The sequence below is a fragment of the Crocodylus porosus genome, unplaced genomic scaffold (assembly GCF_001723895.1).
Source record: "Crocodylus porosus isolate Cpor-Errol unplaced genomic scaffold, CroPor_comp1, whole genome shotgun sequence".
NCBI lineage: Eukaryota > Metazoa > Chordata > Crocodylia > Crocodylidae > Crocodylus > Crocodylus porosus.
The window spans coordinates 7,949,798-7,955,741 of NW_017728927.1; positions in this window are offsets into that span (position 1 = coordinate 7,949,798).

The following is a 5,944-nucleotide window of genomic DNA, read 5'->3' on the forward strand; positions in this document are numbered from 1 at the left end:
AGAATTCAGGCTAGGCCAACCCACAGATCTCTGCTTAATCTGCAACACATGATCTGCCATTCCTCACTCCACAGCAGACCCCTCTGGGAAAGGCTGAGGCTTGTCCCATCGCGCATCTTGGCACCGGCGAGCTTTCGATGGGCTGCACAGATTATGCTCTGAAGCATTCAGGGATTCCTTTTTTAAATGATTTCCAGAGAGAGGAGCCCCACCGCTCCCTGTTTTGCTGTTGTCATCTGGTTGTTTGGGGGTTTTTTGGCAGGGGGATGTGGCATGGGCGGCACCATAGCCAACGTGCTGGAGCCAAGCTGCCTAGATAAGGACTTAAACAAAACTATCGAGGACCGAGAAGAACTGGCAGATGTTTTATGAAACATGCTGGCAGATGCAAGGTAATGCCTGTTGGAAAGAAAGCCGCACATTGGCAGGTCTTAGATGAATTGGAGTATCTCAGGGGAAAGGCCCAGGTGTGTATACTTTGGTTTAGCCTGCAAACAACAATATACATATAGGTTTAATAGGCACAAGGGATTTGAATGCCCAGATTCCATTAATTAATGAGAATCAGGCATCCCAGACTTTTAAACAGCGTCTAAAATCATAGCCCATCCTTCTTCCACTGCCACCATTGCATTTTGACATCAGTATCTCCCCTCCTCTGAGCAGTAACAGATGTCCAAGTCCTTGGAGGATGGGGTTCACATGAAGGAGGAATCAGTGACCCAGGGAGCATGGGTATTTTTCTAATGAAACTTCCAAATGAATATTTTTTTTTCAGAACTTTTCATTCCATTACGTTTCCTTTTTTTTTTTTTTGATTTTTGTCTGGTATTGAGATGAAAAGAAACGTTACAGCGTTGGCATTTATTTCAGATCGGAAATGTCTGGAGCAGCTTTGTTCTGGTCGGACTATAAGCATAGCGAATAAAGGCTATATCATATGCGGAGATAAATCTATAATTCTTGCCGCGCATGTCTTCCTCCTTAAGGCTGTCTGAATGCTCATCCAAGGCCAATCTCCTAAGAATTCATTCCTCCCAAGAGGCAATTCACATAATCCCATTTATATCAGTAATGGGTGAAAGATTGACTATAGAAATCGGTAGGGTGGTCTGATGTGACCACCGTTCAGGAGTTGTTCAAACAAGTAAGAGGCCATCGGTAGATCATCCGGTCAATGATTGAACAACTGCATGGCTTTGTTCGGAGGGCTTTGTTCTCCAGTACAGTGGATCGCTCAAGGTCAGGCAATTGCCTGCGTTTTCTAACCTAATTGCTGAACTTCTGTATCGCTCACAGTCGACACATTGCAGGTCAGGAGCCCCACCGTGCTGGAGAAATGCCCTTGAGAAAGGCAAGATGCTGCAAAGGGAAAGGAGAGGGCATGTGGCAAGGGCAGGGCTCTTTTCCTATGGAAGAAGCAAGCATTCGGACCAGCTGGGGTGGCTCCCAGCTGAACAGAGCATTGCTCGGCTCGAAGGTGGCCGATTCCCAAGTGTGACTCATGCCCCACATGGATAGTTGTGGAGAGCAAGAGGCAGATGGCTGATAAGAGAAAGCCTTTTACAACAGGGATTAAGGGCTCCCTTGGCCAGCTGGCCACTGGAGTAGATTATACTAAGACCATATTTAAATGTGGGTTAATTTGTTTGTTCAATGGTCCATAACCTTTTGGATCCATCCCTCAAACCAGGGGTGAGCTAAGGGCTAGTAAAAGTGACTTTCCTTCCCTGACCCATTGCCCCACATTCATATTACAGCTGAATTTGGGGGTTGAAGAAAACTGAATTTCCCCCTCTCTGCATTCATGAAAGTTTGCAAGCACCGAGTTGGCATCAGGGCAGGTTATAGTCAGAAAGGCTCATCTTAGCATGCCTCTTGCCTGTCTCTCACAGCAAGAGGCGAGAGGGTGTTTAATGGAAAATACCCTCTGCTGAAATTGCCTACCCGATTTTGCAAGTTTGGGATGGCTGAGAGGAGGCCCAGGTAAGCATCCAACAACTGCGTGCTGATATACGCCAGCAACCCAAACTGCACCATGGCAAACAAGCAAGACTCGTGGGAGTCACGGTTTGTTTGGTCTCATTTTAAAGTGAGACCTTGCTCATTAGTCGTTACTATTTACTTGCACTGAATAATGTCATGCCAGATGCCCAGTCTTAGAGAACTATTGCATCAGTCTTACAATGAAATGATCGATACGGGGGTATAACAAAGCAGATCAGCTCGTACAGGGGTGGAGCATCCACGTGTAAGTTCTTCCCTTAATGAGTTGCTTCGGTTCTTTGCTAAAACCCTCTTTGGCATAAGCTATAGCAGCTCATGCCTCTTAGCTCTGAGTTTCCCCATTGAGCGCCTGGTGAACGGGACCCAGTGTGAAACGGTGTGGCACTTTGTTCCTTGTTTGAAACCTGCCTGTGGGACATGCGGGCCCAGAGAAAATATCCACAGTCTCAATAATTAATCATTCTCCCTCAAATGATCTCACAGGATTTATAATGGGAAAGCAGACCTGTATGAATAGCCAAGCCAGTGGCGGCTGCCGGGGTAGAAGTCTATTACCCTACTCAGGGAGGGTTTATTTTAGCATCAGTGGGGGATTATGTAGAAGGGGGTCCCTTCAAGGATGTAGTTTGAATGAATGGGGGGGAAATATAGGCACATGCGCATACATAATGCCCCTGTCTTGATCCAGCCCTTAGGTTCTGCATAATCAAGGGATCCCCTTTTTCGTTACCTCCTGGCAGGATTAGCAGCTACTGCCTGATGCAAACTGACCTCACTCACCACTATCGGTCACACATTATGAGTTCATATGAGGTAATGCAGTTCGCGGTGCCTGGCTGTGTCTGCACACGGGGTGTGAGGTTGGGCAATTCGTCTGCCCAGGAAGCAATTGTCTCGAAAGACCTTTAAGGATGTCAGCACCAAATAAGATTGCCTTGAATTATGGGCTTCATCAGGTAAAACACCCGGTTATTTCTAAACCCCATTGGGTCACCTTGTTCCCCTGAAAAAGCAGAAGACATCAAGGAGTGAGAAGAAGGATTACGTAAGGAATAGTTTGAAAAACCCACAGGCCACCTGAAGAATGGCACTTTGTGCTTGAAAGCTTGGCTACATAATTGTCCAAACAAAAAAAACCTACCAAAGAAATGAGGCCACCAGTAGACCTACCTGCATGAATGTAGTTACCCTAGTGCTAGGTAGATGCTCTGAGATGGCATAAAATGGCATTTGCAGCACCACTTTGGTGTAAGCCAAAGCAAGGCGTCCCAGCATAAGACCTTGGTTTGCATCATTGAAGCAGGCCAGCTATAGGGCCTTGGGGCGGTAGGATCGGTAGGATGCTTCAAGACTCCCCTCATGTGCCTGCTCTGGGGTGAATACCTGCAGGGCAGGAAGGGCTTCAGGAGACCGTGAGTACAAAATATCATTGTTGTGTTCCTTGAGGTAGGTGGGCTGCACGAGCTCCACCTGGCATGCTCTTCGATGTGCTGGAAGCACACAACGACTGCAGCAACCAACACCTTCAGCACCTTCCCCATTTTGCTTCCTCAGCTTTCAGGGGTTGGAAGTACGGGCAGATATGCCAGGAGTTGAGCGCACATTTGTCTGTGGATCATCGAGCTTGGTTGTTTCTTTCCCCCCCAACAGCATGTGTTTTGCATTTGTCTTCCCCCAGCCCCTTCTCTCCGCTTCAGCCCACACCCCCAAAACAAACAACAGGCAAAATGGTAATACAATTCATATTATAGCCTGTTCCTCTAACCGGCCATTGCTAGCTGGCGATTTTTCATTTTATACGTTACCACAATGCTTATAATCACCACTTTTTAACGCTCAGTTGACACTCATATATTTCTTGTGTCTTTGAATTCAATGTTCTCTGGCTTCCTTAAAAAAAAAACCAAAAACCCAAGAAGCCAGCATGGGAAATGGTACAATTTGGTACAGAATCATAGGGTTGGGAATGACCTCAGGGGTTATCTAGTCCAAAGCCTAGCATGAGGCACACTCTTCTATTTCTGTACTCTCCCAGACAGATGCTTATCAAGTCTCTTCTTGCAAACCTCCAGTGAAGGAGTTTCCACAACTTCCCTTGGCAGCTCGATCCTTGGTCCTACTGTTCTGGGAGTCAGGAGTTGTTGGGGTTTTTTTTTTTTTTTGCCTCTCTCTCTGAGATGTAAACTCAAAATCTGCTTTGCTGCATTTTAAACCCATTGCTTTGCAGAGCGGCGTGCAGAACGTGTGGTTAGGAGGAGGGCTGGGAATCAGAAGGCCTGGCTTCTCTTTCTCACTTCAGGATTAAGTGCTGATTGTCTCTGAGAGTCAGTGGCCTCCACCCCCACAGCTGTCTGCCAGGTATCAAGCCAAACGCCAGGGTTGCGGAAGATGACTGCAAACGGGATAGCGTGGGCATATGGAAGCACTTAACCCCATTGCTCAGCCCAGGCACGATCATGTCTTTTTTTCGTAAGAAAAGCTGACCTCCAGCTGACAAGGACTCAGGAAAGACGTTTTGCACGTGGGCAGCTTGTCCTATAACCGTCTTTTGCAAGGTTTCCTTCTGGCCCTTTCTGCATCACCTGGTATGGTCTTCTTTTGGACTCTGGACGTGATGGATCTCACTCTGCCTGGTGACAGTTATGCTCCTAAATCTTCTAGGTCCTCCCTGGGCTTGACTTCAAGCTAGGGTTTAGATCAGCAACCATCTCAGCAGATGCCTCCTGAGTGTCCTGACCCTCAAGCATCCTCCTGAGTACACATACCTGATCCTTCCCCATTCCTCTCTCTGGTATTAACCCTCCTTGCTCTTCTCCAGCCCTTGTCCCTGCTCCCTCCCCCATGCTGCCTGGCTGTCCCCTGAGTCCATTGCAATTTTCTCTGTGGCCTTTACAATGGCTTTCTCCTCCATGGTCCTAGGTCTCTCTTGGCCTTTTCCTTCAGGTTGGTTTTATGATCTTTCTGGACGCTCAGAAGTCCAGTCCACTCTTCCCTTAGCAAGTCCTCATGGCCTTTCGAACAGAGCCGATCTCCTGGACTTGGTGTCCAGACATCTCGGTGGCTTCGGGTGCCAGCATAAACACAAGGTCAATCCCTTCGTTGGCTGGCATCTGAAGGGTTAAATCAGTGCAGAAACCAGAAGCGATCTTATTGAGAAGGAGGGCTCCCCCCCCACCCCCTTTTTCTTTCTTTTTTGAGCTGATAACTGACATATGAATGGGAGATATGAATATAGAAATTATTCTTTGCTGAAAGCTGCAGAAAAGCCACAACCCTCACATCAAACAAGTTTTTGTGCCACAGCAAAATTAAATCCTTGTGATTTCCATATTCTTCAGTCAACAGGCTGGCGCCCAAATTGTTGCCATGGAGACTTAAGTACAGACTGTCGGAGCAAGGGGAGAGAGCGGGGAGACATGCTGTCCGAGGGTTAAGTAGCTGCTTAATTATTCAACCCAATATCTGGAAAGCCCTCCAGATGGACAAGGAGGGGGTCTCTTGTGATCTCCGGCTTGATGGATCACTTTAACCCTTTTGGCACCCTCCCCCCATGCTGTTTGCCGACAGCTTGAGAAATGGGTTCAACCTTCTGCCTGGAGGGGGAGAAACACGGGGATGGGGGATTTTGTGTTGTTTTCCTGCCTCCGGCTTGTTGGAGGACCTGATGCGACGAGCCACGGGGATAGGAAGAAAAAAAACTCAGGATCCCTTAGCAGTCGGCTGTGCATGTCGTCCCGATGCGCGTCGCGGGCCTCGGGACTTTGTTTTGGGCGTGCAAAGGCTCTGCAAACCCCTTCCGCCCTAGTCCGAGATGCATCGTACACGGGAGGTGGAAGGCAGCTGCGATCGGCGTGTGGCCCCGAGAGGGCAAACCGGGCGCCTGCCCCACGCGGCAGAAACAGAGCAATTAATGACACTGAACATTTGCATGGTCAAT